Consider the following 23,667-nt stretch of genomic DNA (forward strand, 5'->3'; position numbering starts at 1 on the left):
CTGAATTAACGGAAATCTGTGCAAATCTTTGTCATGAAAATGCTGTAACATAAATCCTTCAGCAGACAATCACGGAATCATATGATTTCTTTTTTCACGGAAATTAAAAAAACACACAACAAAATTCTTGTGTAAAAGCAAAGAAACAAAATAAAAAGCGAAAATACAATAACGTTACTAAAATCTTGACACTATATCAAATTACACTAGGCAGGAATAAATACTGGAAAGAGTAAAGAAGTTACTATTTCTGATCTCATGCCTTTATTAATGGTTTAGAGACACGTAGCGGTAGGTTTCTTCTACTAGCCATTCTCAGGACTAGTTACTGACCTACTTCACTGATGCCTACGTGTGAGTTGGACATGAACCTAATTAACAGACTGTTGTCCACCTAGGCCGTTTAGCGGTTGCACGTGGTGATCTGCCACGTATACACGTGCGACTGACGGCAACAGTTTTTTTTTTTTTTTGTGGAAGGACCAAAAGATGCTGACAACCTGGTGCAGTCACCAAAAAGTCCTTCTAACCTGGCGGTTTTTACATGCATTCCGTATAACTATGACATTATGCTAGGCTAAAGAAAAAGGGAAACAAGCGAAATGGTGTACATTTTCTTCAAGACTAATTAATTTCTCAAATCTACAAAAGCATCTTCGTCTTATTACAATTTTTTTTTACTGATTAACAATTGTTTATGCAATCTTACAATTCTGTTGACTCTTGCACCCACTTAAAATTACGTGCTCAGCACAATATTTCATCGATGACAATCAAATATTTTATTTTATTTACTGAACAGATAAACTAAACATTCTGGTCGTACACCAACCAGTCCAAATAACAGTCATTTTACAACATATGAAATGCAGATCAAAGTGAGAAAAGTGCTCATAGAAAGAGGAAACAGAAAAAAGTAGGATCAAGAGAAAGAACACATTTTATCATATGTCAAAATGTTGTGGACTTCATGTGGCTTACATGTAACTTAGAATATCTGAACATGAATATATATACATATACAAACACATACACACTCTCTTGTTCACACATATATTTACGTATGCACGCGCGCATCGTCAAAAAAACAAAACAAAACACACACACTCATACAGACACATCCCTTCTATCGTCCAAAGTCACTTAACATCGAAGTAAAAAAGGTCAAATGTCATACCATCATGGTTACTATCACAGTCCCTCCCCCTCCCCCTATCCCTACCCCTACCCACTCTTGAACCGCGTGATGGGCCAGTCCTCCGTCTTTCGTATCAAGGTCAGGTGTTGTGTTACACTGGCGAATGGGTATAAATGCCGGACAGTCTGGAGGGTCTGGCAAGCTCTTCCAGCTCCGGAAGACTGCTTTCCACTGTTCCCTGTAGCGGTGGTCTGCCATCGTCAAGATGACGTCCCTACGACAGGCGCTGCTGCTGCTAGCACTTAGTGTGCAGGTGAGCTCTTCATTCCTACTCTGTGTTTTTCTGTCTTCCAATCTTCATTTCCAGGTCTGCATTATTGTTCATGTCCACTTCCATATCAATATATGTCAATATTCATTTGCTTACCCAAATCTGCAGATGTTCGTCTCAGTCTGTGAGGTTTGCCCACGTTTCTTCGTTGCCATCTCGTAGTCAGAGTTTTTGCCGTCAGTTTTATATTTCTTTAGCTACTCGCTTGCGACATGAACCATGCACATATATTCTGACAGTATTTCGTTTTGTTATGTTTTCGTTTTTGATAAATCTACCTCGGGCAGCGCAGGACAAAACATGTGCTAAAACATTCTTTGTCTTCATTATCGGGAAGTTTGACACGTTCCCTTGCTTTACTTGTACCACTCTTTGTTCTTCCCCTGCAGCCGACTGATAGAAATGTTGCTTTCGGAAAGTAAAGAAAACTATCTACACGTTTCATAAAATAGTGAGGTAAAGCAGAAGTAGACAGCGGTGAACCATGTTCAATGCAAAATGTGGCGGCAGTGAACAGGACTTGAGTGCAGAGTTACTCTCCCTTAAAATCGATTCATCAAATCTCTTTGTTCATCTTTGTATTTGTTCCTCCTTTTCTACTCTGGTGATTCATATTTTACTTGCTAACACGTTTTTGTTTTATTTTATTCCTTGCAGATTGTTTTGCTATCAGGTATGTATTAATTCATGTTTTATTTCTTCCATTCTTGTGTTCGATTATTTTTGGGCCCAACCCACTTCATAGCAGTTTAAGCCCTTGATGGTTTTCTTCATATCGTTTTATAGCAAATCTATCCTTCTAATAAACTTTGTACATATCATGTAAATATTCCCTCTTCAAACTGAGACCGGACGTTATGTGATTGCACGAAAAGTCGTTAAAGATGGCAGCTTTAAAAAAAAAGTACGTAAGCAACGACAGTTTCGACATTCGTTGACACATTGTCAAATAGTCTGTGGACATCACTGAAACATTTATTTCCATTTCTAGATACTACTTTATTTTTACTAATAACTTTATGCAATAAACGCTATGAACTATCAATTTTTAGACTTATTTTCAACAGATATTTTCTGTCTCACCAGACTTTCATAATGGAATTGTTAGACGGAATTTGGTAATTTCTTTTTAGAAAACAATATGCTTGAATGATGTTTTATAACTTTGTTTCAATGTGTTTAAGCTTGCTAGAGGCAAACTAAATAAATAAATAAATAAATAAAAAACACAACCAAAAAAACAAAACAAAACAAAAATCCAAGACATTTTTCCTGTCTGAAAAAGGCTATTGCAGTATTTGTTCTTTCTCCCTATATAACCCTAGCTGTTGACCGTGGTGAAAAATTCCAACAAACGCATGATTAAACAACAAAAAAAAAAAACTCTCGAAAGTTTACAGGTGTAACTGGTTTAGTAGTAAGGACCTTTTCTGACCACAGCTTCCCTGGTGCGTAAGAATGTAGACCTTTGTCGGACCAAGAAGTGTTGAGCCTGGAGACCTACCTGCGAGAGCTTGAAGATGACAGCTCGGTGAACGGTTATCAGAGTCTGGCCGCCTTCCATGGCGAGCCTTCCATGTGCACGGACGACGAAGGACACCCGGTGGCCTGCTGTGTGCACGGTATGGCCACCTTCCCCCAGTGGCACCGACTGTATGTCGTGCAGCTGGAGCAGACCCTGGCCAAGAGGGGCCTGGCCGATATCGGTGTGCCCTACTGGGACTGGACAAAGCCCATCACGGCCTTGCCGCGCCTCGTGCAGGTCAGATCTTATTTTCTTTCTTTAATTATTTTACATATCTTCATTTATTTGTTTAAGAAAGAAAGACAATAATAAAAGAAAAAAAAAGCTAGAAGTGAGAGAAAACTTCTTCAATTAAGAATTGAACATGAAAGAAATGGCAGGCATTTGTTCTTGCAGGAGCCTATCTTTAAAGACCCTAAAGGAGGTATCGGCCAGAAAAACTCTTGGTTCTCCGGTGAAATCAACGTGGACAGCCTGCACACGAGCACTGCTCGCGCCGTGGACGATCGCCTTTTCCAGAGCGTGGCGCCCGGCGAGAATACCCAGCTGTTCGAGATGATTCTCGACGCCCTAGAGGAGGACGACTACTGTCACTTCGAGGTACAGTTCGAGGTGGCCCACAACCACATCCACTACCTAGTGGGAGGCCGTCACGACCACTCCCTGTCCACGCTGGAGTGGAGCGCCTACGATCCCCTCTTCTTCCTGCACCACTCCAATGTTGACCGTATCTTCGTCATCTGGCAGGAGCTGCAGAAAAAGCGCGGCAAGACATACGACCATGCTGACTGCAGCGTGGAGCTCTTCTCCCACAAGCTGGAGCCTTTCGACAGGGACACGAACCCTATTGAGCTGACCCGCACTTACAGCGCGGCCAAACATCTCTTCAGGTGACGATTTCGTGCCCACTCCTCTTCATTATTTTTTTCTGTGACCGTATTTATGAACCAGAGGTAACCCGTTCCCGAGAATTTCCTTTCTTTCAGCTCTCGCAAGCCCTCTGTAATTAGTAGCATACGGACGAGAAGATATATTATTATCTATGTATCCGCTAGTACCAAACACTAGGTACCCCTAAAGTGGTGAACTGGATAGCTGAATAGTCAGAGCGCTGGCGTTCAAACCAAGCCAAGAGGCGCGCAGAATTTATACCAGTGTGGTGCAGAAAACATCCTTCCCCAGTCGACTCCACTGAATTGGGGAATGTTAAAGCATCGAGAAGGCTAGGAAATGGCCACCATATCGCAAAAAACTGACCCCTAGAAAAGCGTGGTCTCGAACACCCACCCTCCCCCACCTCCTCCTCCAACCTTTACTTTTTTACCTTTAATACCGAGGACAAAAATTACCTCTGCTTCTTAACTTGGGCCCTGGAGAGTAATTAGCTCTAATTAATTTTTAAAGACATTATGGTGATCATTTCCAGACATTAATAGGAGACAGACCTAATTTCTGTCCTTAAATTAAAATGTAGGAGATAACAGCAGATTAATATTAAAGAAGACGTATTTAGTACTGACATTACCCACATTGTTTGAGGCTACTGCCATGAAATGCATGCAGCGCAGTTTAACTGTTGATGTTGTGGTTGTGTGTAGCTACCGACAGCTGGGCTACGTGTACGACGATCTGTCGCTGAACGGCCTTGAACATCGAGCAGCTGTACAACCTGCTGGAACAGCGCCGCGCACGAGAACGAGCTCTGGCCAGCTTCACCCTGCACGGCCTTGGCTTCTCCGCCAATGTCCGGGTCAAGGTCGGTAATGATGCTACAGTAGAAACTTTGATTCTTTTCATAAACAAAGCACTTACATCTTAAGCATTAGCAAATGTTTAATAATGTGAGAAGAACTATAGTGAGAAATTATTTCATCTTAATGCGTGTCTGACTGGGACAGAAAAAAATGGTCAAACCGTTTACCCTTTCTTCTTTGACAGGTGTGTGACCACGATGAGGAGGACGACTCTCACGATCATTGCGAGTTCGCAGGTGACATCTTCATCCTGGGCGGCGCCAACGAGATGCCGTGGGAGTTCAACCTGCCCTACCACTTCGACATCAGCAAGGCCGTTGAGCGCCTGGGCAAGAAGCTAGGAGGTGACTACATCGTGACGGCAGAGCTGTACAGCGTCAATGGCACCTCACTCGACCCCAGCCTCCTGCCCAGACCAGTGGGTGTTCACAGACCTCCGCTGGGTTACACTGACCGTAAGTAAATCTGCGTCTGCTACATTTATAGCAAGGAACATATGCCGTGTGATCTTACCTATTCTTCAGCTAGGAGTTCATCGTTTTCCAGAATACTTCATCCGTAAGCCACTCAGTACTTATAAGTATGTCAGCTAGCCAATATATTGGTCTGTCAGAGGTTTCTTAGCTACAATCCAATAAACGTGCCTCTGACAATTTGTCTCTGTATCTATGTTTTTCAGTCATTGTTCTTCTTTCTTTTCTTTTATTTGACCTCCTCGCTCCTCATAACCCGGACTTTTTTTCTTCAGCCAAGCCGAGCGAATCGGACGTGCAGAGTGCCAATGTCGTCATCCGCAAGGACGTCGACACGCTGACGGACGAGGAGGTGTACGAGCTGCGGCAGGCGCTGTCCCGCTTCCAGAACGACTCGTCTGTAGACGGCTACCAGTCTGTGGCCGAGTTCCACGGGTTGCCTGCCCGCTGTCCTCGCCCTGACGCCAGGGTGCGCTACGCTTGCTGCGTCCACGGCATGGCCACCTTCCCGCACTGGCATCGACTTTTCGTTGTGCAGGTCAGTTTACTAGCGACGAACTTAGAGAAAGGAACGAGAATGGGTTGGAGATAATCAAAAGTCATGCTTATTGCTTAGGCAGACACTGCCTCAACTTTTCTTGTTCGTATTTGATAGCTGCTAGGAAACAAAAAAACTAACTCCACAGATAACAATCGAAAGAATCAGGGTGTTGCATAATTTCATTAACTGCGCTATTCGTTTTGCAGAAAAGTATTTTGACGAATTAATTATAGTTCGTCAAACTTGACATATTGAGGAAAGTCTCAAAAAAGAAGAATTTATCCAAAAATGAATAAGTTTGGTCCTGTTTCATGTGCAGGTGGAGGATGCTCTCAAGAGGAGAGGCTTGCATTTCGGTATCCCTTACTGGGACTGGACGCGGCCCGGAACCACTGTACCCGCCATCGCTAGTAAAGAGACTTACGTAGATCCTAACAGCGACAGCTCGGTGCACAACCCCTTCTTTAACGCACCTGTGGCTTTTCTTGGAGAGACTACCTCCAGACAGGTAAATCGGCATAGTAATGGAATAGCAGTGCATTATTAGGAACGAACACACCTGCTGTTAAGAACAACTGTCTGCTAAGCATCTATGTCTATATTGAAGTATATCTTGTTGGCATAATCTCTATATCTGAGTGTGCTCCTTACAGGTCCAGGCTGAATTGTCGACAAAGCCAGCATACGGAGACCACACGGCCCTGTTTGACGGCATGCTGCTGGCCTTTGAGCAAAGAGACTTTTGCGACTTCGAGGTACAGTTTGAGGTTGTACACAATCTCCCGCATTTCCTGGTGGGTGGCTTTGCACCTTACTCCCTGTCCACCCTCCACTACAGCGCCTTTGACCCCATCTTCATCCTGCACCACTCCAACGTGGACCGTTTGTGGGCCATCTGGCAGGCGCTGCAGATCAAGAGAGGTCTTCCCTACAAGGCCCACTGTGCCCACACCATGACCCACGAACTCCTCAAACCGTTTGGTTTTGCTCCTCCTCTCAACAGCAACGAGAAGACACACTCGCACGCGCGCCCTTCCGCCGTCTATGACTACGAACACGAACTGGGCTACGCGTACGATAGTCTGCAGTTCGGTGGCATGACCATCGACCAACTGGACCACTACATTGATGAGCGACGTGCTCGGGACCGAACCTTTGTGGGTATTCACCTCCAGAATATCGGTGTGTCTGCCCGCGTGGAACTCTTTGTCAAAGGACCAACAGGTAAGAGTTTTCATCTTTACGACTTTTTTCTGACAAATAAATGCACAACTTCCACACCAAGACGGTCTGAAATCTCAAACATCATAATTCAATTCGTCTGTCATGTGTTTGAAAGGACGAACAAATCCTTTCGTCTAGATGGCGATGTTAACTAGAGCTTATATCGCAAGTATCCTGAAAAATCCCCTAGGTTTATTTTCTGATTAGGTCTTATTTTTGGGGAGACACAGTATATCGTATGTTTAACGAAGAATTGAAAACTTAATGTGCGGGCTTTTATTTACTTATTGCGCAGGGGATCCTACAAAGCAGCCACGTTGGCTGTCCTTGGTGGCGAGAAGGAGATGCCCTGGAACTTCGATCGTCTCTTCAAGGTAGAGATAACTGACGCTCTCAGTGCCCTGAGTTTGAATTATGATGACAATTACAAAATCAGCCTGGCTATCAAAGATGTCAATGGAAAGGACTGGCCTGAGAACACTTTTAGTCACTCCACAATCATTCACGAGGAAGGAACAGGTAAGAATCAAATACCTCCAATGTCTGTCTGTCCGTCTCTCAATACTCTTACTCCTACGCGTGCGTGTGCGATTCTCTGTGTGTGTGTGAGAGAGAGAGGGTTGGAGACATAAAGAGAAAGATAAAAATACCAGGGAGATCTGCAAACCTGGTTTCATTGCAAAACGGTTTTTAAATATGTTTAAATCTAGATTTTCTTTGTTTATTTGGGCTCCCTTTATTTTAAATTTATTTTTGTTATGCTGTCCTTTTACAGAAACAGAAATGGCACTTGATATAAGCTAGTAGACAGTTCCTCATGCAATCATAAAAATAACACATTTTAAAATACATCGCATAATTTCTTTTTACCAGTTTCTAGGAAAACTTTTTCACCCCAATATAGCGCATTTATGCAATAAATCACATGTTAACTGTTCTTTTTTGAATCCGGAAAGAAAATGAGCCAATCAAAACGCGCTGACAATTTCTGTGCTAGTATTTTTATGCCACTTAAACAGGAGGTTGCGTTTTTCTAATAAAAACAATTATAAACCACTTCATAACAAACACTATATAGAAAAATTGTTTTAAAAATGTTTAATGGATAACGAAACCCTCAAAGCAAAATTTCCAAGTAACGCATTTAAGAAAAATTACAGTTCATGCGGAGGACGGCGAGCACCAAGAGCTGCACGTGCGCAGTGATGTCAGCAGCCTGACACGTGAGCAGGTGCAGAACCTGCGCGAGGCTCTACATTCTCTAGAGGAAGACACGTCTGTCAACGGTTTCGGCGCACATCGCGGCTTTCCACGGCCAGCCCAACTGGTGCCCGTCCCCGGACGCCGAGAAGAAGTTCGCCTGCTGCGCCCACGGCATGGCGGTCTTCCCCCACTGGCATCGTCTGCTCACCGTGCAGGCCGAGAACGCGCTCAGAGCTAGAGGCTTCCAGGTGAGTCAGCGAAGAACACTTGACACATAACTATACCTCGACAGGAGAGGAAAACAATCATGCAGACGGCTAAAGATTTCCATAGGAAGATGTCGTTTGAATGTAAATAAGCAGGTTTTCCAACAAGATATCTAAAAAAAAAAACCAAACAACAACAAAAACAAAAAAACAAAAACAGACACCTCTATTTAACTAAACTGATTCAAAACATGCGACTAAATAAAAAGGTTTCGACTATTGTTTCAGGATGGTTTACCATACTGGGACTGGACACTGCCGATGACAGCCCTGCCAGAGATCGTTGTGGGCGAAACGTACGTCAACCCTGAGACGAGTTTATCTGAGGACAACCCGTTTCACCACGGCATCGTCAATGGCCACAAAACGACCCGCAGCGTGCGAGACGAGCTCTTCGAGCAGCCCAAGTTTGGCCGCCTGACCAAGATCGCCGAGATGGTGCTTCTGGCCTTCGAGCAGACAGACTTCTGCACGTTCGAGGTGCAGTACGAGATCGCCCACAACTACATCCACGCACTGGTGGGCGGCAACGAGTCCTACTCCATGGCCTCCTCCGGTACACAGCTTACGATCCAATCTTCTTCCTGCACCACTCTAACACTGACCGCATCTGGGCCATCTGGCAGGCTCTGCAGCACTACCGGGGACTGCCGTACAACTCTGCAAACTGCGCTATTGCCTCCCTGCGCAAGCCGTTGCAGCCTTTCGCTCAGACCAGCACCATCAATCCCGACCGCATCACGCGCGATCACTCTGTACCCTTCGAGGTCTTCGACTACGAGCGCAGCTTCCAGTACCGTACGACAACCTCGAGTTCAACGGCTTCTCCATCCCGCAGCTGCAACGCGAGATCCTGCATCGCCAACACGACGAGCGAGTCTTCGCCGGCTTCATGCTGCACGGCATCGGCCAGTCGGCGCTCGTCACTCTCGACGTGTGCGAACCCAGCGGCCCGTGCCACCCTGCGGGTGAGTTCTACATCTTGGGTGACGAGTACGAGATCCCTTGGCAGTACGACCGTCTGTTCCAGTACGAGATCACAGACGTATTGGCGAAGTACAAGCTGGAGGCCAACGACCGTTACAGCGTGCAATACTCCGTCATCGACCTGGACGGCAAGAAAATCAGTAGTGACATCTTCGGCAAGGTCACTGTTGTCGTTCGACCTGGATCAGGTGAGATACCAATGGGTTGATGCTCATGAGAACTTTAGACCATTGCTTTCTCCTATAATTTGTCAAGAGAATTTTTCATGGATAATTTGATCACTTTAGTCTTTCCTTCCATGTATTATTTTCCCCAAGCTGTTGCCGTTCTCTTCTTCTCTCTACCTCTGTTATTTATCTTTTTTCTTTAAATTCAAGAAAAAAGAGAATATTGTCATTTTAGTGCAGATTAACGTACAGATTGATTAACGATTATAACCGCAAAGACGTGGCAAATTCTGTTGTATTTCTCTGAACAGAAACCAAGAAGGGTGAAGTTGACAAGAACATTGTGGCCGCTTCTCACATCCGCCGTAACCTGGAGGATCTGAGTAAGGGAGAGGTGGAAAGCTTAAAGAGCGCGCTTAAGCGCATGCAAGACGATGGAACCTTCGGGAAGATCGCCTCGTTCCACGGCTACCCCGGCCTGTGCACGCACGAAGGCCGCAAGGTGGCTTGCTGCGTGCACATGGTTCGGCCACCTTCCCCCACTGGCACCGGCTGTATGTTGATCAGGTGGAGAACGAGCTTTTGGCCCACGGCTCCGCTGTCTCCGTGCCTTACTGGGACTGGACACAACCCATCCGACAGCTGCCCGCACTCATCAACGAGGCCTCCTACTTCAATTCTCGCACCCAAAAACGTTGGAGCCCAACCCTTTCTTCCAGGTCAAGATCCCCGGCATCAATCAGGTGACCACCAGAGACCCTCAACCGAGCTCTTTAACAGCGACTACCTCCTCAACAACGTCCTGCTGGCCTTGGAGCAAACCAGCTTCTGCGACTTCGAGATCCAGTTCGAGATCGTGCACAACGCCTTGCACTCTTTGGTGGGTGGTCGAGGCTTGTACTCCCTCAGCTCACTGGACTACTCGGCCTTTGACCCCGTCTTCTTCTTGCACCACGCCAACGTGGACCGCATCTGGGCCATCTGGCAGGCCCTGCAGCAATACCGGGGGCTGCCGGACGACAAGTCAGACTGCGCCCTCAATGTCATGCGACAGCCGCTCCGTCCCTTCGATGACAAGGGCCAGAACGACTACGACCTCACTAACCGCTACAGCAGACCCATCGACATCTTTGACTACAGCAACCATTTTGACTACCACTACGACACCCTCAACTTCAACTCGTGGACCATCCCTCAGTTGGAGGAGGTGCTGAAGAGACAGAGAGCGCAGGACAGGCTCTTTGCCGGATTCCTTCTGCACAACATCGGCACCTCCGCCGATGTCCAGCTCTTCATTTGCGTCGCCACTGGCAACGGGGAGCGGAACTGCAACCACCCTGCAGGATCGTTTTCTGTCCTCGGCGGTGAGACAGAGATGCCTTTCATCTTTGATCGTCTTTACAAGTAAGTCTCCCTTTTTATAGATATATTTCAATATTTGAATATTTTCTCTTTTTTTTTTCTTACATAATACTAAATTTTCAACGCAAGTAAGGTAGTCTCGTTTGTTGCTGTGGTTACATGAGTGGCTTTGTGTGCTGGATGATATAATCACACTGCATTATTGACGCAGGTTTGTCCAGTAGGAAATACAGTGACTCAGTAGATCAAGTGTTAATCACAGTACTCTGTTGACATAGGTACGACATCAGTGACCCAGTACGAAAGCTGGGCCTGAAACTGGACAGCGCTGGCGACATTGATCTTGAGATCAAGATCAGGGCGTACAACGGCTCCTACCTGGAATCCAGCGCTCTTCGGAGACCTTCTCTGATCTTCGTACCTGGCGAAGGTAGGAATCGGAGACCTTAGTGGCCTTAAACATACGTGGTTTTCCCTGTCCTCAGTGCCGTTATCTTCCCCGATTAAGTTGATACATATTTCTGCCGGACAGTTCCTGGACGGTCGTTGGAAGTTTTCTAGTCCAGCTCAGGACTGAAATGATCAAGTCTAGGCTCCACAGCCACAGCGATGACAAGACATCAGCTATCCTTAATATTCTCAATGATTAGCAAGAATATCTCTCCACACTGTCATCTTTTTTTACGTAGAATTCACTAACCGTGTATGTTACTTGTTACAGACAACAGCCAAGACCAGACAGGCAAAACCGAAAGACGATTGATCAGAAAGAGCGTGACGTCACTGACCATCGGCGAGCGGCGGTCCCTTGTGCTGGCCCTCCAGAGCCTGGAGGAAGACAGCTCCGCCACTGGTTTCCAGGCGCTGGCCTCCTTCCACGCGGTGCCACCCCTCTGCCCGTACCCTGAGGCCAACCAGCGTTACGCCTGCTGCGTGCACGGCATGGCCACCTTCCCGCAGTGGCACCGACTCTACACCGTGCAGTTTGAAGACGCACTCCGACGACGAGGGGCCCTCGTTGGCATCCCCTACTGGGACACCGTCAACCCGCAAGAGTCAGTTTGGGCACCACTTTCACTAATGCTATTTAATATTCAAACAAATTCTTCAGTCTTTCATGCTACATTTTTCTCTACATATATATTAAATAAAGGAGTAACGTTCATAGTTCTTGCATTTTGTAGCCAGTGATTTCAAAACACTGCAAAATAAATAAGAATTACCATTGTTCTCAGTTCTCTACCCGCGTTTTTCAACGACGATCTACCATGACCCAGTGCTCGACGTGGACATCCCCAACCCATGGGCTGGAGCTGCCATCACGTTCGAGAACACTAAGGTTGAGCGTGATTTCCAGTTGGACCGTCTGTCTGATCACGGCGAACACGGCTACGACAACTGGCTGTGGAAGCAATTCCTCTTAGCCCTCGAGCAGGAGAACTACTGCGACTTTGAGGTACAGTTTGAGATCGCCCACAACGCCATCCACGCCTGGGTGGGCGGCAGCAAAGAGCACAGCATGGCTCACCTGCACTACGCCTCCTACGACCCCATCTTCCTTCTGCACCACTCCAGCACTGACCGCATCTACGCCCTCTGGCAGGAGTTGCAGCGCCTGAGAGGTCATGACCCCAATGAAGCCAACTGCGCGCTGGAACTCATGCGGGAGCCGCTCAAGCCTTTCAGTTTCGGTGCACCGTACAACCTTGACCCCATCACAAGAGAGTACTCCAAGCCAGAGGACGTCTTCGACTACAAGAGCCACTTCAACTACGAGTACGACACCCTGGAGCTTGCGGGCATCAACGCGGAACTGCTGCTTAGCATCATCAACAAACAAAAGGTGCAAACGTCTGCTGTTAGCCTTTTTTAGCATACAAGTATACAATATATCGTTCACATCCAAACCTTTTAAATTGCAGAGGCAGAACTTTTCCTTCGTTCCTTTAAGATGATCACGAAAGCAAGCTTTGAATAGCGGTTACGTGTCATCACGGCAAATATTTGCGTTACTTATATATGTTGACTTCCTATGTTTCAGGAAAAGTCGCGAGCATTCGCTGGCTTCCTTCTCGGAGGAATTAAAACTTCTGCCCACGTGGACATCTTGGTGTGTACATCTGAGGACGTGTGCACGGAGGCCGGCGACTTTGACGTCCTGGGCGGCACGGCTGAGATGCCCTGGTCATTCGACCGTCTCTACCGCTATGAGATCACAGAGGTGGGTGCAGGTGTGGTGTTGAGTGCATGTGTTTTCAATCACTAGATTCATTTAGTAGTTGCTCTTGTTTGTTGTTTTGACATCATACCATAATTCAGTTGTCCACCACTGTAACAGAACTCTTGATGCTTGCATACATACTCTGTAACAACACTATCGGTACATGTTCACCCATTGTAACAGGTGCTGGAGAAGAAGGCTTGAGCGTTGACGACGCCTTCACAGTTAAAGTGCAGCTCCGAGCTCTCAACGGCTCTGAGTTGAGCTCCAGCCTCATCCCCACTCCCTCCGTACTCTACGAGCCTAAGTCACGTGAGTACCAACACCCTGTATAAAGACACACGTGTCGCGCCATTGCACATGGCGAGCGTGATGGGATTGAGATGCTAGTTGTATGAGCAACTTAATTGTTACAGTTACTGGCTGTTACCTTAGGCGGAAGAAAGTTAAAATATGGGTGACAGCTGCACACTCACCGAAAAAGAACACAACGGGTAAAATAACGGACATAATCTTTTGATGACTGGTCCATATAGACAATTGCAAGATCTGTGGACCAAACAGACATGCACGTGCTTTCACATAATGAACTTACCGACTATGTTTGTGTGTGTGGTTGCAGGAGTAACATCGATTTACGAGCTACCCCCGAACCGAGTGCGTCACGAAATCTCACACCTTGATGCTCGCGGCATCATGAGCCTGAAGGCTGCACTCAGTGATCTTGAACATGACGAGGGCAAGAGCGGCTGGCAGGTAACTATGACAATTTATGGCTCTATAGCTTATAAACAATAAATAAAATGATCAAGTTTATGAGGTGACATGAACACAGGGTCTAACACTCAATACTGCTTGAAAATTATTCGTCCATGTTAGAAGATTTTGAAACTTTGAAAAATAGAACCCTGAGAATTCGATATCAGAAGACTTGAGCCATACTCTCGGTTGAAAAGGGTTCTACGCATTACACGGGTGTTAATCGTTAACTGTTTATTGTAAACATTGCACAAAAAATCTGTTAGACACACACACACACACACAGAGAAAAACCGCTTGAAGAAGAAGTAATTAAGCGGATATTTGAATATTTCTTTGGATGGCATGTCATTGTCATTGCCATTTCCATTGCTGGACTGGACAGCTGCAATATGTTGTTCGAGAATGTCAGATAAATATCCAACCACTTAAAAACTCCTTGGAGTAATCTGTTTAATAGACACCTTCTTCTTTAGTTTTTTTAACACAATGGTACATAAATTTGTACACGTGTTGAAAGGAAACATGTTAGAATGGTTGTTATTCTGTACAGGCACTAGCAGCTTTCCACGGAGTGCCCGCCCTGTGTCCTTCACCTGATGCGCCCAAGTACGCCTGCTGTCTGCACGGTGTGCCCACCTTCCCCCACTGGCACCGTCTGTACACCCTGCAGGTCAGTGACCTCGCTGTCAGCAGCTTTGTTTGCATCTGGTTGCCATAAACAAACACGTGATCGCTGAAATTTCACTGGTTGTTTAGTGACAATTTGGTAGTCTTAATTCGCATTACACAAACATTTTTCGTACTGCTAGTGCTACTTATAATTAGAACTGGAAACTTTCAATTGTAAAAGAGCATGACATGTTTTCTGGAAAAAACACTTTAAAATTTACTGAAATAATTATTCCAGAGATTTAAATTACATAATATAAATTGTGTCCATACATTAGATTAATTTTTTTTAATATAATTTATATTTTTTCTAAAACATTTTCAGATACGAGTCTGCAATAAAAAATAAGAAAGATAATTATTTTAAGAACAGCTTAATTACAAGTTAGCACCTGTATCTCATTACGGGTAGGTTTGCGGATATTGCGCTGCTGAGCATGTCATCACTGTCGTGACTGTTTGCAGGTGGAGCAGGCGCTCTTGAAGCACGGTAGCACCGTGGCTCTGCCCTACTGGGACTGGACGCTGCCCATCAGCCAGCTGCCCTCACTCTTCACCGAGCAGACCTTCTACGATGCCTGGAAGGACGAGGTATTGGAGAACCCCTTCGCACGTGGCTACATCAAGGAGTCTAAGGGTTACACCGTCCGCGACCCCCAACCCGAGCTCTTCAAGCTCTCAGCTGACGGCAAGCACTCCGTCCTCTTTGATGAGGTTTGTATGCATGTAATAACAATGGTTCAATACATGCATTTTGCTTGATGTAGTGGTGGAGAGGTATGCCTAAAGAGACATGATCGCGTTTGTAAGTTTAAGACCCGTAGCTGGGCAAAACCCGGCAACGACCATCAGTCTAACGGACTCCGTCGTGTGTTACTGACTAGGTGCTGCTGGTGCTGGAGCAAACCGACTACTGTGATTTCGAAGTGCAATTTGAGGTGACCCACAATGCCATCCACTACCTGGTGGGCGGCCATCAGTCCTACTCCCTGTCGTCGCTGCATTACTCCTCCTACGACCCCATCTTCTTCACCCACCACACCTTCGTGGACAAGATCTGGGCCGTGTGGCAAGAGCTGCAGAAGCGTCGAGGCCTTCCTTACGACCGGGCTGACTGCGCCGTCAACTACATGAGCGATGCCATGCAGCCCTTCAACTCCGAGGACCTCAACGAGAACGCCTTCACGCGCGCTCACGCTCTGCCGAAGGATGTCTTCAACTACCAGGACCTCAACTTCCGCTACGACGACATGAAGCTGGGAGGTCTTAACCTGGACGAGCTTGAGGAGGAGATCCGCCAGCATCAGAGCAAGGCGCGAGTCTTCGCTGGCTTCCTGCTGCACGGCATAGGCACGTCGGCGGAAGTGAGGTTCTCTGTGTGTCAAGAGAATGGCAAGTGCACGCGCGCCGGCGCCATCTTCGTCCTCGGCGGTTCTCTGGAGATGCCTTGGGCCTTCGATCGTCTGTACAAGTAAGTCTCGGCTGTCAGACCACTCTTAGAGTATGTTATCGCCATTGAATATGTCCAGAGACGATTATTTCAATAGTCAGAATGTTTTTAGACGAATGCTGCTGTAGCTCAAACATTGAAACCTTTGTAAGTGGACTGTATTTGTGATATCGTTGGCGCAGACACTTTCTAATCACGGGAGTTTGATTCTGTCCTTTAAAGGTATGACATCACCGACACTCTGAATGAGCTGCATATTCGTCCCGAGGATGTCTTTAATGCCGAGGCACCCTTCTCCCTCCGCTATGAGATCATCGCTGTTAACGGCACCGCACTGCCACGTTCTTCGCTGTCCAAACCCACCATCATCTTCAAACCGGCCGTCGGTACGTGAGCGTGATACTGTCATTCTGCAGCAGATTTGATTCAGTCTTACTACCGTGTCCATGGTATGATTTGCCTGAGAACAGGTGAAGCACTCGTTGGTGTGTAAACTATGTCAATCGTTTTGTTTTTTGTTTTTACAGGAGCTCAGGCTGAAGAAGCTTCCTATTCCGTGTCCGGCATTGGTGTCCGTAAGAACATCAACACTCTGACTGTGGCCGAGACAGAGAGCCTGAAGAAGGCCCTGAGAGCTGTTCAGCAGCAGAGCGGCCCTAGAGGTTACCAGGAGATCGCCGCTGCTCACGGCTACCCTGGCTTGTGCAAGAACAACGGTCACAAGGTGGCCTGCTGTCACCATGGAGCAGCCAGCTTCCCGCAGTGGCATCGTCTCTTTGTCGTCACCCTGGAGCGCGCGCTGACTCTGCAGGGCGCACGCGTGGGCATCCCGTACTGGGACTGGACGGAGTCCTTCACTTCACTACCGAATCTCCTTACCGACAAGGACGACAACCCCTTCGAACATGGCGAGATCGCTTCTCTAAACGAAAAGACAACTCGTTCACCTCGGCCTCAGCTCTTCAGTGACCCCGAGCGAGGCGAGGAATCCTTCTTCTACCGCCAGATCCTCCTGGCCTTCGAGCAGCGCGACTACTGCGACTTCGAGGTGCAGTACGAGGTCACCCACAACGCCATCCACTCCTGGATCGGAGGCACAGTCCTTACGGCATGTCCACCCTCGAGTACTCGGCCTACGACCCATCTTCTTTATCCATCACTCCAACGTCGACCGGCAGTTTGCCATCTGGCAGGCCCTGCAGCGCTACCGTGGCCTGGACTACAACAGCGCCAACTGCAACATCCAGGAGCTGCGTCAGCCACTGGAGCCCTTCAACTGGGACAGCAATCCCAACGACTTCATCCGCGAGAACGCGCACGCTGTCGATGCTTTCGACTACGATCAGTTCAACTACCAGTACGATGACCTCAACTTCCACGGACTGACTATCCCTCAACTGGAGGAGGTCATCGAGAAGAGAAGAAGCGAGGACCGTGTATTCGCCAACTTCATGCTTCAGGTAAGTGTCCATGATGATTTATTCTCTTTCTTTTATCAACAGGTAATTGTGGTGATTTATTGCGTAATGCTCTCATAACAACATATACAACTTTATGCTTTGGTTAAGTGTTTATTATTTTCTCATTTATGTTATGAATCTTGCTCACTTTTTTATTGCTGGACGTATACATTGGGTCTCAGTATTTGTTATTTTAAAAAAATATTTTTGCCTTATTAACTTCTTTCTTATCGTCAATCCTCAAACCTAACTGACCACTGGTAAACGAAAGAAGAAGAAATTTTTAGACCTGATTGTCAAATAACCTATAAATAGATTGCTTTACACGGTAATTAAATGAAATATGTTACTTCTTCACAAAGACAACCGTGAAGGGGAGAAATAATTATTTTTTAGATCGTGACCTAGAAAGTCTTCAAAATTGATTCTCGTCTCTCCATAGTGATCAATAGTCTGTCTGCATCTTACATATATTCCTTTACATGGAATATTTTCAAAGCTTTAAAAAAAAGTCACAGATAAATTACAAATGACATATCTCTGTCAGGGTTTCAAAGCCAGCGCTGATGTGACCTTTGACCTGTGTGACGCCGACAACCACTGCAGCTTCGCCGGCACCTTCGCCGTGTTGGGCGGGCCTCTTGAGATGGACTGGCACTTCGATCGCCTCTTCCAGTATGACGTCACTTCCGTCTTCAACCAGATGCACCTGCGTCGGACTCTGTCTACCACTTCGATGTGCACATCACGGCTATCAACGGCACTCAACTGGCTCGTCGCTGCTGGAGTCTCCATCCGTCAGCTTCGTGCCGGGCAAAGGTCAGACTAATGTCTTGCTGCATGTTACACGTGTTGTGTCTATCGTGCTGCTGTACTGCTCGTACCTATCACCTGCAAGGTGTTGATTAACCTGCTCATCTTACAAATCAGCGTAGGTTAGAAGATTTTCAAGACTCGGGTCAAGACGGCGATGTCCTTTGTGTCTGTGCAGGTAAGACTGGCAGCCGGGCTGTGGCCAAAGAAGACCCGCAACCCACGAAGACCAAAGATGTCGTGCGATATGAGGTGTCCGCCCTTAGCTTGGAGCAGGTACGATACCTCGGGTTTGGCATCTATCTGGATTCTATATTTGAGTAGATAGTGCTCCATCTAACTGTAATTTTACTGTGTTGTATGGCTATCAACACGGGTCTGTACACTAAGTATGTTCCTTTCAACTGCCTTGGATGATTATATAAGAATATAATTTATTTTTTCTGGATGTTTGTTTACCCGATATTCCGCATATAAACATGTCGAAATCATAACACAATAAGAAATTAAACAGTTTTGTCAGAGTTTTAATTATTTTCTTTTCCACCCATTTATCACTGGAAAATGTATCGTACACATACTGACCAAAAGCTACAGACTGAAGACTAGTGCAGAAAAGCCGTCACTGTATGTTGACCTCACTGACCTGTCTGTTTGTGTCCGTCAGGTGAGCAACCTAAAGAACGCGCTGTACAAGCTGCAGAACGACGACGGTCCCAACGGCTACGAGGCCATCGCCAGCTTCCACGGCGCACCCAAGCTGTGTCCGGAGAACGCCACCGACCGCTACGCCTGCTGCACGCACGCATGCCCGTCTTCCGCACTGGCACCGCCTCCTGACGTGCAGTTCGAGATGGCGCTGAGGGACAAGGGCGCTCTGATCGGCATTCCTTACTGGGACTGGACTCGCCCGTCCAAGGCTCTGCCTTCGCTCCTCACCAGCACCGACAACAACCCCTTCTCCACGTGAGTAGCCCGCACTGGATCCTTCGGGATCTTTCCTGCGACTGGGATCGTCAAATGCTTGCATACTGTGTCGAGAGTGTCAGAGGTAGCAACACTCACTGATGTCTTGTCACTGACGTGAATGAAGTCTTTCTTATGCAACATAGAAAATTGATATACGGATGCGTACTTACAGTTACCAGATCAAGTTCGCACAGCACGAGGTGACAAGGGACGTGCAACCAGGCTTGTACAACCGCCGGCAGCAAAGTGGTCTCGACTCCTTGTTCTACCAGACGCTGGAGACGCTGGAGGAGACCAACTACTGCGACTTCGAGGTGCAGTTCGAGATGCTTCACAACACCATCCACGCGCTGGTAGGCGGCCACGGCACATACTCCATGTCGACATTGGAGTACTCGGCCTTTGACCCCTTCTTCATGATCCACCACTCCAGCATCGACCGCATCTGGCAGATCTGGCAGACCCTACAGAAGCTGCGCAACGCTCCTTCAACTATGCTCGCTTGCCTCAGAAACCTCTACCGCCTCTGGAGCCTTCAACTACGAAAGCAAAAACCCCAACCCCGTCACCCGCGCCAACTCCCGACTGTCCAGATCTTCGACGCTTCTAAGTCCACTATAACTTCGACAACCTCAATCTAAACGGCACAGCGTGTCCGAGATCAACACCATCATCGAGAACCTTCGCGACCGCGACCGCGTGTACGCCGGCTTCGTCTTGTCCGGAATCGGGTCAGCGCCACGGCCAACGTAAAACTCGTGCGCAAGGTGGCGACCCTGTGACGTGGGGTCTTTCTACATCCTGGGCGGCGACGGCGAGATGCCTTGGGCCTACGAACGTGCGTGTACAAGTATGACGTCACTGATGCCTTGGAGAAGCTGGGCCTTAACGCCTACTCCAACTTCGGTTTCCAGGTGACGCTGACCAAGTATAACGGCGAGCAGCTGGACGCCAACCTGGCCACCCCTGTTGTCATTTCTCGCCCCGCCCATGCCGACTACGACGTCCTGATTGTGCCATTATTCCCAGAAAACCAACTGCCTCCTAAGGTAAGCATCCTGCGTGACCAACGGATCTCTGCTCTTTAAAAGTACTAGTGTGAAAATATTATTGTGGAAGGTATTTTTGAGAACGACTTAGACAGCTAATGTAAAACGAAAGATTCTTTTCATGCGACAGGTGGACCTACCACCGTCTTTTTCTCCTGACCAGGTGTTGGACAGGTAACGTGCAGGTGGACATTGTGACTTTGTGTCTTTCATGCTACAGGTGATCGTCAGCCGCGGCACTCGCGTCCGCTTCCACTACACGGTCTCCGACCTCAACGCAACGTTAAGGAGGTAGGCAGCTACACCAGCCTGTCCCTGTGCTCCATCCCCCCTGGCGACGCCAACTCTTACCAGTCTGACGTCAACTACAGCTGGAGCTGGAGACTACTTTTTCGTCTCCTCCAACAAGACTCGGTGTCAGCAGGGCAAGCGCGTGCAGATCAGCATCGACGATGAGTAGATGGCCTCGGGTCTTCTTTCGACAGGTCAGCAACAATACTGAAAATTTACTTTATTCTCTTTCTCATTCTTCGTCTGGTTGTGTGTGTGTGAGAGAGAGAGAAAGTGCATGAGAGAGAGAGAGAGAGGTGTAAAGGAAAGCGTGTTTCTGAGATGTGTGTTAAAGGGATAAAAAGTGTGCGTGTGTGTCTGGTTGTGTGTCCTTGTGTACGTGTGACACAGAAAGGATGACCCCTTCACTAACCTTGTTTTTTCCTGTGGGCAGGTCAAAGGGTAATTCGCCGTGTCATTGTCAACGATTGGCCAAATTACTCCTCTTGACGTCACTGTCGTTTTACTGTAGTTTTCTGTTAGCAATGCTGACAGTGTCTAAGTGACTGTTATCGTCACCTGTAACGTGTTTAGTCTTGCTAGAAATGTGAATAATAATGAAGGCAATAAAATGTTGGAAATTGTCAAATGTCTTGCTTTGTTGTGATTCTTGATGCATGCTCTTGAATGTTTATGCTGAAACCAGTGTTCAATAAATTTCCTGACGATGAAAGAAAGAAAGGAAATAAATATATTGTGTTTATTGTGGGCTGGACTGAGCAAGCACAACATTGATTGCATGTCCGATGACTTAGTTATCCACGAAAAACCGGTTTTACACGCACGCTTGCACACAGAGCAAAGAGAGCAAGCAGTCAATATATATATACACACAGCCTTAAACATATGTTCCTGTGTGTACAACTTTCTTGTGCTAAATATTGAATTTTTCCCTTTACCTACAATCAGAGCAGTTGCTGTTATAGGTCGTGTTAATTAAAAAAAAACCTTTTTAGCCAAACAAAATTTAGATAGATAAAATCTCTCGTTTATGCATTTCGTACAAACTTTGAGTGTTGATCCTCACCTGTAAGCAATCGTTCTTAACCTGTAAGCTTTCTAACACAGTTTAAATGGGCGGATGACTTAGTTCCCCTCTCCTCGAAAAAAAGGTCGAGCATCTTTCTACGCCACTGGTCTGGTCAGGTGAACATGCAAATGTAACATTACCTGATGGTGTAGGAGTTCCTTGGTGGCCTTTGATCGGAAACTGTATCTGTATCTAAAATTCAGGACAGGTACATGTGAAAATTACTTTACGGTATCAGGTCAGGTCAGGTGGGCATTGACTATGCTCAATACAAATGTTGACAGGTAAAAACAGGTAATTATCTGGAACTTGTACGCTTCCTTCAGTATTTCGTTTATCCATCTTCTCGTGATTTATTTCCTTACACTTCAGTACCCAATGTTCTTCCATCAAAGAAGTCAATAGTTTATGTTGTATCTTTCAATCTTTTTGAAAGTAGTGTGTCTGAGGTAGTAGGGGAGAGAGGGTACGCTCCTGGATTCGTGTTTTAACCCTGGCTGTCTCTGACCCTTCTCCTCCAACTGTTGTAACAGGTTGAGTCAAATCGACCATTGCTGAACTTTCTCTGCTCAGCACCTCTACTCTCCTTTCATAAAGATTCAATCTAGTCCTGTAACCACAACATGCGCAAAAAATAGCTAGCACTGAACCTAATCCATAAACCTAAGAGAAAAATTCATAGTGAAGTTAGTCATCACTTGGCAACGCGTGCCTGAAATGGAAGTGATCAAGAATTGCGATAATGCGAAGAAGTAACAGTTCGTCACATATGCCGGCTGCTCAAACCGGTTTTTTTTTTCCCTTTTTCTTCGGTTTAAGAGAGAAAAAGTAGCCTGCACTAGATGTTGCTCCTGCCACGAAGGCTTTCACCCAACTGCTGTTCTTGACGGTCGTGGTGGGAAAGTACATCATACACCGAGTTGTGATTTTCCGCTACAGGTGGTGGTGGTGGTGGGGGGGAATGAGAGGGATGGTCGCAGGAGGGGGTTGAGGGAGGCAGCAGATGGTGATCATAGGTGTTGGGGCCCTCCTCACCTCGTAGCTCGATCGTGAGTCTTGGAGGACTATATACCCAGTCCAGGTTGGATGATATGTGTGTGTGTGGATTGGTGGTGTCATGTGGTAAAAGCAACCCAAGGTCCAGCCACGTCGATAAGACAGAGATCCCCTTACGTAATGAAACGGATCGGGTGTACCGGTTCAGAGAGGAGTTACATGAGGTAGATGGCTATCAGGTACTAGAGCAAGCCAAGCGTGAACGGCTGCCCATCCCAGGTGCTAATGACGTCTGTGGCCGATCGAGCGTCTAGAGGGATTTGTTTGCACCTAAATGGCAGAACTTAAGGCCCTCGCTTAAAAGCATCCCCACTTGGAGGCTGAAGCTAACTTTGGGAATAAAAAATTCTTTCAGCGTTCATTGCATTTATCATTATTTGTAAAGTGCCATGAGCTTGCCCATAGGGCTGGGATCTTATTATTGGTGAGAGTTCTGTCCCTTCGACTAACAGGCTGAGGGGATCTGTTATCCTTGATTTTGTTTATGCTTTGCGTTAATAATTGAAACACATGCAGTGTTAAAAAATGCAATTATCTTAGCTAATCGGATTAATATAAAAAGGAAATAATCAATAATAAGACATATTTTAATCATTTACAACATATTTTTCCCAAACAATTCAAATCAGCAATACAGTCATTTGATGCAAACAAAAAGATTTTAAAGCCCTGTTATAGCAATGTATAAGTACATGTGTGTGCAATAAAAGGGGTTTTACAAATTATATTGAGACAGGCTTTAATTTTGAACTGTGGCTTCTAATATTACTTGCAGGTTTATAACAGCTTTGCTCCATCGTTAGCAGAATTCTCACTTGAAAGATTTTTTTAAACACTGCCGTACTAAAGAAATATTTGTTTTCTTGTAAATCACAACATTTCAAATG

The 23,667-nt window shown here is 46.5% G+C and overlaps 1 pseudogene; it reads left to right on the forward strand.

The window, feature by feature from the left end:
• The first annotated feature begins 1,388 nt into the window (after positions 1 to 1,388).
• On the forward strand, positions 1,389 to 20,849 carry LOC112561611 (annotated as a pseudogene).
• The last annotated feature ends 2,818 nt before the right edge of the window (positions 20,850 to 23,667 follow it).

This window comes from Pomacea canaliculata, linkage group LG4, assembly GCF_003073045.1.
Source record: "Pomacea canaliculata isolate SZHN2017 linkage group LG4, ASM307304v1, whole genome shotgun sequence".
NCBI lineage: Eukaryota > Metazoa > Mollusca > Gastropoda > Architaenioglossa > Ampullariidae > Pomacea > Pomacea canaliculata.